This window comes from Silene latifolia, chromosome 11, assembly GCF_048544455.1.
Source record: "Silene latifolia isolate original U9 population chromosome 11, ASM4854445v1, whole genome shotgun sequence".
NCBI lineage: Eukaryota > Viridiplantae > Streptophyta > Magnoliopsida > Caryophyllales > Caryophyllaceae > Silene > Silene latifolia.
Window position 1 is genome coordinate 72,015,304 of NC_133536.1, and position 12,032 is coordinate 72,027,335.

A 12,032-nucleotide genomic window follows, 5' to 3' on the forward strand; every position below is an offset into this window, starting at 1 on the left:
CTTGAAAAGAGGGACGAGTCGTTTTTGTGTTTGTTTTTTGTGAACTTTGTTTGGTTGGTATTTTGGGCGGGATTGCCCTTGTTTTGCATTGCAGGTTATGTTTTTTTTGGGTTTATCCATTTCAAGCCGTCGTAATGCCGAAATTCCGGCTAACGTCTTTTGTTTGTAGGAGAGTGTTCGGGGCAGGCCGAGTTCATGGCTGCGACTCTTGGGGAGTTGTTCGGGACGGGCCCGGTTAGCACGCCCGTCGTGGTTGTGGAGGACGTCACCGAGGAGGAGAGACCTCCTGAGCAGACAGTTGGGGCCTCAGGGGCCGTCGAGGAGCGTGAGGAGCCCATTGTTGGGGCTGCTAGTACTGGGAGAGCTCAGACTGGGGCTGAGGCGAATACCTCCGGGAGGAGGGTTTCTACGAGGGAGCGTCGTCCTCGAGGGACCAGACGGTCGTTGCGGGATGTCAACAGGGTCGTTGTGTTGGGCCCTACCCACCACGTCGAGTCTCGCGGCCATAAGAGACGGAGAGTGGAGACAGCCGAGGATGATGCTGCTGTTGCGAGTTGGAGAGCCAGGCGAGTTACGGCCCCGCGGGGGTTGCTTTTACGGGCGGCGCCTGAGTGGGCCGAGGGTTTTGACGGTAGCCAGTTGTTGCTTCGACTGGACCGACACCTTTCCTACCGTGCTCACGAGGGCATGGTGAGTCGTGTTCCCCGGTTGAATTTTGTCACTTTTGAAGTGTCGGGCCTAAATAGGCATTCTGACGTTGTCTGTTTTTGATTTCAGGAGATTGGCACCATGAGGACTTTCTCGGGCTTTTCTACCTGCTTGGGTTTCTACGACGTTCTCCGAGCCGGGTCGAGGGCGTTGATAGAGAGGTCGGCTTTTGGGCCGTTGGTGGCCGCTTGGCGGGACATTCACAGGTCTTCGATTAGGGCGAACCTGTGTTTGATCCGCGCTATGTTGGATCGGTACTGGGATTCGACGTCGTCGTTCCATATGGAGTTTGGGGATGTTGGCGTGACCTTAGAGGATTTTGCCATGGTATCCGGCCTTCCCTGTGGCGAGTTGCCCATTGAGTTTACCGAGACGCCGGAGAGAGTGTCCTCTCCTGCGGTCACTGCTTTGATCGGTACTGCTTTGCCGGAGCCTTCCGACGTCACTCCGTACTTGATCGCGAGTTCGTAGGTGAAGGACCACTTCACTGGGAGGGGGACAGGTGTTACTCCGGCGCCGTTAACGAGCCCGGAGGCGGAGGTTGAGGCCGACACGAAGGAGGCGCGGCTGTGGTTGTGGTACTTCTTGGGTGCCACGTACTTTGGTGACAAGGGCGAGCGCTTGTCGGCCAAGGTGCTTCCTCTCCTCACCGACCTTGACACTTTAGGTCGGTTTGACTGGGTTACGCCGGCTTTGGCGAGTTTCACCCGGTACTTGTACGCGGCGGTGCGTCCGGAGACAGTGGGGGCGGGTAGTGCACCTGCTTTGGTTGGTCCCGGCCTCATCTTTGAGGTACGAGTATTTTTGTGGTAGTTTTTTTTTTAGTTTGATTTTGATTTTGATTTTGGCAATTTTTGAGAAATTGGCTGATTTGTGTTTGCTGTGTTTGATTACAGGCTTGGTTGTATGCTTACTTCATTCCCCTGCGTCCGGGGACCTCAGACGGTGTTCCTTCGGCCTACCCTGCCGTGAGGGGTTGGACGGTGGCTCGGAAGAAGTCGATTAAGTCGACTTACGAGGACTGCAGGCGTCGCGTGAACAAGCTTCGGGTTGCTGATGTAAGTTTCCGCTCTCTTCCCCTTCTCCTTTATAGAAATAGATAGAGATAGGATGATTAGGTAGCTCATGAAGCCCCAAGTTAGCTGAATAGCTTTGCTTTGAATGCAGTTTGTTGGGCGGCCTTGGGAGCACTACACGGGTGTACCGGCTGCCATCAGGGAGTGTTTGCGGCCTCGCAGCTCTCTGTGTCTGTACCTGGAGACGACGATTGAGCCGGTTTGGTACTTGGGCGAGCGTTTAGTTCGCCAGTGCTTTACCGAGACTTTCGTCCTACCGGTTGACCCGCCTAGGGTGTTGTTCCAGGAGTCGACCCCTGACGAGGTTGAGGAGCACCTTCACGGTCGGGGAGGTGAGGAGCTGTTAATGCGGGACGTCGACTACGACACCTTCCGGTTGTCGAGGCTTGCTTGGTACCCGATTTAGGTATGTTTTACTCTTTTCTTTTGTTTTTCATTGCCTCTCTTGATAGGAGGGTTTGTCATCTTTGATGTGGATCCAAATGGCAGGGAGTCAACCCGCTGATGAGGACTCAGCCCCCAGCTTTCCCGACGGAGACCACTTTTCAGGGGCCGGGTGGCGAGGAGCTTCAGTTGCGCTTACCGGAGCCCGCGGCGGCCGAGGTGACCGATGCCGGCATGGAGTGGAGGTTGATTGTTCTGAGGGTGAGTTCCTGACTTGAACACTTTCTCCAATTATACTTTGCCTTACATTGTATTGAAGGACATTTTTGTTTTGCAGGTGACGACTGCTAGTCACCAGGGCTTGTGGCGGATGACTAACCGCTGGAGGGCGCTTGCTGGTGACCTGGCTATGAGGGAGGCTCGGCTTTCTCAGGTACGTTTTGTGTGTTGTTTTTCTGTATTTGGTGTTGTATTTCACGTTTTTAGATCTTGAGGAACTTTTATTGTGTTTTGTAGGGCACTGCGGATCCGGCGGAGCTTGCTCGGGTCCGTGCTGAGTTGGAGGCAGCCAGGTCGATGATCGCGGGCCAGGAGCTGGGGATCATCCGTCGGGACCAGGACTTGAGGCGTCGTGAGGACGAGCTGCAGAGTCGAGACGCGGAGATTGCCTCCCTTAGGGCTCAGTTGGCTGCGGCGCAGGAGCTTCGCGTCGTGATGGAAGAGGAGACGCTGGAGAGTTCTCCGGAGAGGGAGCCTGAGCAGATGGTGGTGTCTGTGTTGGCGTTGACCCCTAGTGAGACCAGGACTGGTCCGACGGGAGACGTCGAGTAGATTTTGTAGTTTGTCCGTGTCTTGGACTCTTGTCTGTACATATTTACATTTTACGTGAGGCGGTTTGTATATATGTGTTTTTGGATTGTGGTTTATTTTGTGATTTTTGGCTTTTTTGTGTTGTGTTTTAGAGGAGCGCTGTCGGCTGCTGATTCTCCATTTGATGTTTGCACCAATTCCTGCATCATTAGTATAGAAAACAGGCAACAGATAGCACATATACATAAATGCAAACACGTAGAAGCATTTGATTGAAAACACGTAAAGCATTTGATTGAAAACCAAAATTAATTAATATGACTTGAAGTTAAAATTGAAACTTTGAAATGAATTTTGAAAATTCCGTGACAAATCGTCACGTTCGGAATTCAAAAAGAATTAATTTGAAAATTTGAGCAATTAACTCGTGTTGTGAATTAAATTGCATCGAAATTATTGAAAATTGACTCGAAAAAATCAAACTCAAACCGTCAGGAAAGAATTTTAGAAAAGGACTTTTGCGAGTATATTTGATTTTTGAGGTCAAGACTCGAGTTTGTGAGTGCTTGAATTTTTGAGGAAAATTGATGTCGTGTTATCAATCTTCGATTTTGATTTTTGAATTGCGAAAAAGCGAAAAATTTCCGGAATTTCGACTGACATGGAAAGGATCCATCGCGGATCGGGGCGACTAGCCCTTCCCCCCTTAAAAAAAGAAATAAAAATCCATATGTTTAAAGCTGCGTCATGGAAACCGTGTCAGATTTCGTAAAACGCGAAAACAAGGAAATGTGAGTGTGAGGAAACACAAAATGTCCCGGATCATCCCGAAGAGGCGCGAGCTTCCTGGCGGGAGGTTTGAGGTGTCAGGAGAAAACACATGTTGAAAGAGACAAGTCAACAGCGGGAATCCTGGAGAAGCCTCAAAGAGGCGCGAGCAGCCTGGCGATGGAAGCCGGCTCTCCCCTTTTTCTGAAAAATGCGCTGATCATCTTGTATAAATAGGGACGTTTGCGCTTCATTGTTTCATCATCCGAAACACAAAATCATCTCTACAAAACCTCTTCTTCTTCCACAAAAATATTTCATGGATGCTTTTGAGAACGCCTTGCGACAATGGTGCCGGGATTTGTCGCCTCCCGAAAAGTATCAACTCGCTTGCATGGGAGTCGGTCAATTGTTAGTGCTTCGTCAAGTCAAGGTGCAACCTTCGTTTCTTGAAGCATGTTCTCGGTTTTAGGATTCGAAACACCATGTTTTCGTTTTCCCGAAAGGTGAGCTTTGTCCTCTTGCCGAAGAAGTTGGAGCCATTGGTGGGTGGTCGGGTTGTGTTCCGGTGCTTCCCCGACTCGGTTGTGCTACAAGGAGAAATTTCGTTCCATGTTGGGCTTATCAACAAGCCAAATCAACTTTCTTCTTGCTCCACATGGTGTGGATATGTTGGCTCTTATCAACATCTTTTCGAACCGATTAGATGCTAATGTCTCGGAGGTGGCTAGGAGAAGGGCTCTTGCATTTTGCCTTGTCCATGTGTACCTCTTTGTTGATGTCTTGAAGAAGGAGAGGCCAAGATGCCATGGTAGCATGACCCTTATCCATGTGATTGAGCAAATGGAGTATGGTAGAGATCCATCATGGTTGGTGCTTGGAGAGATTATCCAAGCTTTGGACAAGGAAGGCTCTTCTGGAGAAGCTCCCTCTTTTGGATCCCCAAGGATCCTCCAAGTGTGGCTATTAGAGAGGCTAAGGTATGTAGAGCCTCCGGTTGATCCTTCTTCTTACTCCTTCCGTCACCTTACTATGAGGAAGAAGTTGTACCCGGATAGTTTTGCTTCCACCGAGGCTTATTGGGCCGCAAGATTGGCGGAGGAGGGTGGTCCTCATATCCGTTGGGTGGTGTCGTGGTGGCACTTTAGGTCCTTCACGGGGTTGCCCGCTTCGGGTGCTAGTCCTCGTTCTTTGATGGTGGTAGGCTTGAAGGTTGTTTCCTTCATATATCCCGAAAGGCTCATGCGGCAAATGGGGCGTCAACAAAAGGTGCCCGCTCAAGACACTCTTGTCCAAGAGAATGTTTTCCGGAACTCCGAGCTTGTGGGGTTCTTCGAAAGATGGTGGGCCACTCGGCCACTTTGGGAGGTACCAAACCCCGTTGCCACGACATGGGTGACTCCCGCTTATGTCAAATGGTCGTGTGCTCCGTCCTTGGAAGAGAGATCCAAATTCCGTAAGGACGAGGTTGTCGACTTGAAGTACCGAGAGGTTGGCAAGGCCAACCGTGCCTTCTTTGGGGAGTATGTTGATGGAGCTACTCCCGATGTGATGAGACCACCGAAGAGGAGGAGTTCCGGTCCCAAGAATATGGTGGGTCGCGCATTGGCCCGTCTTGGGTCGAATATGGGGTCTTGTGCTAGACCGGAGGCCATCACCATCTTAGATCCGTTGAGGATCCGTTCCGAGGAAGAAATCCATGCTAGGCGGGCCAACAAGAAGAGCAAGGGGAAGATGTACCCCGAAGGAAAAGGCAAGGGTAGAATGGAAGAGTGAAGACCTCCATTACCCACTTTATTATTATGTTGTTTTATTGTTGTGAGTTTTTATTATGTTGTACTAGCTAGTTGTTGTGTGTTTTGTGCTAGTTTTATTATGTGAGGTGTGTTAGTTGACACCTTAGCCTTGACAAGTTGTAGACTCGTCGAGCTTTATTTGTTGTTGAAATTGTAATCCCTCCCATTATTAATTAAATAAGAGGATTCTCGTGTCGAAAATTGTGAACGCTTGTTTCTTCCATCCATTTGGTGAAGGCAATTCGATTTGAATCGTCCTAAACATTTGCACTTGGAAAAGTGGTATTTTGTGGAAAGGAAGAAAGGCTCATTTTTGTATGTTGGTGGGAAAGGGAATGGTTTTCCCTTTCTTCATTTTTTGGGATGTATTTGTATGTGGGGATTTTTTTTTATTGTGGGAATGGTTGTATCCTCATTGTGTAAGGAAGGACTGCCTACGTATTCACCTGAAGAGGTGAAATCAAACTATGATCGTAGTTCGAAATGTTTTGTGAATTTGAATTGGGTTTTGTGGTTGTATCCCTCATGCATAAGAGGGACTGCCTACGTATCCAACTGAAGAGGTGAAATCAAACCATGCTCGTAGTTCAGGGGGTTTTTTGTTTTAGTGCAAATGGGCGTTGCCTTTGACAGATCAAAGGACATTCGAAACGGGCAAGGTGCCGCAGCTTAGACTCGATAAAACATGCAATTTCAAATCAGAACACGTTGAGGAACTTGACTTGAAAAGGGTTGAGGTCGTTGCTAGTTGTAAAACTAGGCTAGGTCGTTGGTTACTAGGGCTCAAGGGTAGTATTTCTTGAGTTGGTCTAGGTTGGTCGGGTTTGTAAAGTTGGGTTTGAATTTTCCCCTCGGATCGACGGGTAATGGTGCTCGAACTGACTTGAGGACCAAGTCGCCCTCCTGGATTTAACCTTCTTGTTGAATGCCCGTTGTATACGTCGTTGGTATAGCTGGACGTTGTGCAAGGCGTTGAGTCGTTGTTCGTCTAGAAGAGTGAGTTGTTCGTACCTTTGACGGGTCCATTCCGCCTCAGGGACTTGACTCTCGAGTAGGATGCGCAGAGATGGGACCTCTAACTCCACCGGTTGGACCGCCTCCATACCGTATGCTAGGTAGAAGGGTGTGGCGCCTGTCGGTGTTCGAATGGAAGGTCGGTATCCCCAGAGTGCGAATGGGAGTTTGCTCGGCCAATCGCGGTAGTTGTCTTGCATTTTCTTGATAATGGTGACAAGAGTTTTGTTCGTTGCCTCCACCGCTCCGTTGGTTTGGGGACGGTAGGGGGATGATTGATGTCGTTTGATCTTGTATTTGTCCAGCAAAGCTTGAGTCTCCGCCCGGAAGTGAGAGCCTTGATCGCTGATGATTTCATGGGGTACCCCGTATCGGCAGATGATGTTGTTTTGAATGAACTTGGCCACTTGTTTGGCGGTCAAGACTGCATATGACTGTGCTTCCACCCATTTGGTGAAGTAGTCGATGGCGACGAGGACGAAGCAATGCCCCTTGGTGCCAATCGGGTTGACAACCCGATGATGTCGATGCCCCAGGTTGAGAAAGGCCAGGGTGACGTCATGGTGTACAAAAGGGATGGTGGTATGTGTTCTATGTTGGCGAAGATTTGGCAATTGTGGCAATGTTTGACGTAGTTACGGCAATCGGCTTCCATGGTGGTCCAGTAGTAACCTAGCCGCATGATTTTCCGTGTAAGCATCATTGCACTCATGTGAGGGCCACATTCTCCGTTGTGAACCTCTCCCATGACTTTATTGGCTTTGTGATGGTCGATGCAAAGGAGGAGAATTTCTTGGGGTGTTCTTTTGTAGAGTCTATTTTGGTTTATCACGAATTGTGATGCAAGTAAACGGATGGCTCTTTGTCCTCTTTGATCAGAGTTGGGAGGAAATTCGTTTTTGGTTTTGTAATTGAGGATGGCTTGGTACCAAGGTTCATCATGGCTTTCCTCGTCGTCGATAATGGCACAAATGTGAGCTAGCTCGCTCCGTCTCTCGACACATAGGGGCATTGATGTCATGTCGTCAGGTATGTTGACGAGCGCGACAAGTTTTGCCAGGGCATCAGCAAATTGATTTTCCTCTCGTGGCAAGTGGAAGTAATCGACTTGGTCAAAGAACTCGGCCTCTTGATTAATCCTTGCTCGGTAGGGAGCTCAGCTGTCAGATCGGATTTTCCATGATCCGGACACCTGATTTATGATGAGCGAGGAATCGCCGTGGACCCTCAGTCTCTTGATGCCAAGTGTGATGGCTGCATGTAGGCCGATGAGGCATGCTTCATATTCAGCGGCGTTGTTAGTGACAGCGAAGTCTAGCTTGACCGAGATCGGAACATGTTCTCCCTCTGGTGATATTAGAAGGATTCCTACCCCGAAGCCTCTCAGATTAGATGCACCATCAAAGTATAGGTCCCATGCGTCGGAGTCGGCACAAAGGATGTCTTCGTCAGGAAGTGACCATGTGTCGGTCGTTGGATCCTCGTTGACGGGATTTTCTGCCAGGGAATCAGCGACTGCTCTTCCCTTGATAGCATCAGTGTCCACCTAGACAGTCTTCCGTTTAGCACGGGTTTTTCGAAGATGTATTTGACCGGGTCCATCTTGGAGTAGATGTGGACCGCGTAGCTGAGCATGTAATGTCGCAGCTTCTTTGTTAAGCATACTAGGGCAAGGCATGTCTTTTCCAGTTGGGTATACTCGTCTCGTACTCAATGCACTTTTTGCTGATGTAATAGATGGCTCGCTCTTCGCTGCCAACTGTTTGTGCTAGCATTGCTCCCATGGCTGTGTTGGTAACAGTCAGGTATAGGGATAGAGGAATCCCCGGTTGAGGTGGCATGAGGACATGAGGTTTTGATAGGATTTCCTTTATCCTGTCGAAGGCTTTCTGACAGTCGTCGTCCCAATCGGTGTGATCGGAGGCACGAAGCTTTTTGAATATTGGTTCACAAATCATAGTGAGCTTGGCAATGAACCGGCTGATGTATTGGACCTGACGGAGAAATCCCCGAATCTCCTTCTCGTTCCTAGGCCGAGGCATTTGTTGAAGGGCTTTGATTTTGGTTGGATCAATCTCAATGCCTCTTTCGCTGACAACATGTCCCAAGAGTTTTCCGGAGGTGACCCCGAATGCACAATTCTGAGGATTTAGTCTCATGTTATATTTCCGCAGACGAGCGAAGAATTTCCGAAGGGCGCTGATGTGGCCATCCCTTTCTTTTGATTTGACAATCATGTCATCGACATATACCTCTACCTCCTTGTGCATCATATCATGTAGGAGAGTGGTAGCGGTTCTCTGATAGGTTGCCCCGACGTTGATGAGGCCGAAAGGCATGACCGTGTAGCAGTATGTACCCCACTGTGTAGTGAACGCAGTCTTGTGCATGTCTTCTTCAGCCATTTTAATCTGGTTGTACCCAGCATACCCGTTCATAAATGACAGGAGAGCATGCTCGGCAGTATTGTCTACCAGAATGTCAACATGTGGCAAAGGGAAGTCGTCCTTTGGACTCGCCTTGTTCGGATCCCTGAAGTCGACGCAAACCCGAATTCTTCCGTCTTTCTTCGGTACCGGCACAATGTTGGCCACCCAATCCGAGTATTCAGACACTTTGATGAACCCATCCTTGAACTGTTTGTCCACTTCTTCCTTGATTTTTAGTGCCCACTCAGGACGCATCCGGCGTAGCTTCTGTTTCACAGGTTTAGCCCCGGGTTTAATGGGTATCCGGTGCTCTGCAATTTCTCTGTCAATCCAAGGCATGTCTCTGTAAGACCAGGCGAACACGTCCTTGTATTCGTGGAGAAGGTCAATGAACTGTTTTCTTTCCGAGGGGTCCAGGGTTGTCCCTATCCTAAGTTCTTGAGGTGTATTGTCGGTTCCTACGTTAATAGGTTCGGTCTCCTCAATGATGGGGGTTCTGATTTCCCGTTTGTCAAGTTCTTTGGCTAAGTGAGGTGGGTAGTCACTCAAGTCAAATTCCTCATAGTCATTCATAATTGCATTGCAGTTAAATTGAGACGAGTCATAAGCAAACTTAGCGTTCATTAAGTTGACACGAGCGAAAAGCTCGGAAAGGACAGACATCTCGTGATCAGTCAGAGGCGACACAATAGAGGAAGTGGCCCTTGGAACAGGCTCCAGGTTGTCACCTTTCATGGGAGTGGAGGTGACCCTAGTAGACTCAGCCTCTGAATCAGCCACGACTTTGTGATAAAACAGTGGGAAGGGGACCTTGACTGGGACATCAGGAGCGTTAGGAGCTACGACAGACTCGACTCGACTCGACTCGGACTCGATCCTCCCTCACTTCCCTCCTTGAACATAGGGCCTTCTCCAGTTGTTATCTTGAGAATGCGGCCCTGGCGATCGGTCCACTTGACGGTCTTCCTCCAGCCTTGGGTAGCTTTCTCCGGGTCAGTATCGGAGATCAAGGCGGTTGGATCAAATTGATTGTCTTTTAGGGCGATGTTGATGATGTCCTCATAGTCGAGGTGTTTGACGTTATCTTCCCCAAACAGGAGTGTGACAGCTTGTCCGTCAAGGCATGGTGACGACTTGGACTCAGTTGATGCGGCTTCGATGTTGTCGGGGATAAAGTAGCAGTCCTGGAAGACTTCCACTCCCGGGTACCTAGCCTTCGCCACAGAGTCATAGATTGGTTCGGGAAAGCCGTGGTAGAGCTCGGACTCTCCCTCGGGGACAAAGTATCCGTTGAGAGTCAGGTGGTAGGGACGGAGGATAACCCCGTGCTTCTTGCGTTTTCGGACTAGGAGGTTCATCTCCCGGATATCTTCGTCAGTAGGTTCGTATCCCAGCCCAAAGGGAATGTTGGGGACCTTAGCCTGCTTCAAGGGAGGCAATGGGTCCTTTAGTGGATTGAGCGGCAAACCCGGGAAGTAACCCTGACGCATCATGATACGGTTGACCGTAAGGTTGGTGAACGGGTCACAATCAGAGGGCGTCAATTCATCAGTTATGGCGTTCACGGCTTGGAAACCCCACATTTCATTGTCGTCCTCCTCATAACTGCTTTGATTGGGGAAGCGGGAATGGTGATCGTTTTCCCGTTGAAGGGGACCCTGATCTTCTGGTGGAGAGTTTATGTGACCGCCTTGACTGCGTGAATCCAGGGACGCCCCAGGAGCATGTTGAAGGACGCGTCGTTTTCGACCACTTGAAAACTGGTTTGTCTTTCTAGTGGTCCGGTTGCGACGGTCAAAGTGACAAGCCCAGCGACCTTGCGACGAGTGCCGTCGTAGGCGCGTACTCCTTGATTCGTTGGGATCAAATCAGATTCCTTGATACCCAGCCTGTGGGCAGTTTTGAGAGGAATGACATTCACGGCGGAACCGTTATCCACGAGGACCATGGGTATATTTTTCTGGAGGCATTGTACGGTAATATACAGGGCCAGGTTATGATTGGCTCCGAATGGAGGGATGTCCTCGTCGGAGAAGACGACCGGGTTATTCAGATCAGGGGCGTACCTCGTCATGTGCGCCACTATTTCTTCTGGGGAGGAGGTGGAGGGCACGGTTAATTTTCCCAAGGCCTGCAGCAAGGCCTATCGATGCTCAAAAGACGTTACGATCAGTTGCCAAATTGAGATTTCGGCTTTTGCTTTCTGGAGCTGTTTCAGGATTGAGTTCTCGGGGGCCTTTGGTTGAGTGTCCACCTCTGGGACGATTTGGTCATTCGTTGTTGGAACGACCGTTGGGTTGTTCGGAATTTGATAGGGACGTCCGGACCGGGTGAGATGTCCGATTTCTTTCGCCCGCTTCTCATTCCCTGGGATGATATAGACATCCTCAACATCATCTCTCCATATGTCGTTAATTTCAGAGTCTCAAGGATACCTTGGAGGGGTATTCCTCGGTGGGTACTTCTTGTTAGGGATATTTTTGTGAGGGCGATTTTTATGGGGGTATTTATTTTGAGGGTAGTTATTTTGAAGGTGATTATTTTTAGGGTAGTTTTCGTGGGGTCTATGCCAGAATGGTCGCGGGAGCAATCCATCCTGGGGTGGGTAATTTTGAATGCTTGGGGAATTCTCCCTTGGGCGTGGTGTTGGGGGATTGAAGATGAGTCGACGGTAGGCATCGTCGAGTCGGGTGATTCTGTAACACCCCCATATCCAGAGGAGCCTTAACTAGGCCTTCCTTAGCATATAAGGGCGTTACCATCTCGGTTGCCCGAGGAAAGTAATTATCAAACGTCAATAAAAGAACTATTAAGTTATATTACAAGTGATTCAAACCAAAATACGATACAAAGGTACAATGCAAAGACTACTCGCTATGACCATCTTATCTCGTGAAGACTCATCCCTGCCCGGACCTCAGCTATCAACAACATCAACACCTGCTAAGACCGACTGCTCACCATAAGGGATCACGGCAGACACATAACAAACAAACAACCACACAAGGTCAGTACTGAGATAAGACAAAACAACGGCAACTACAATT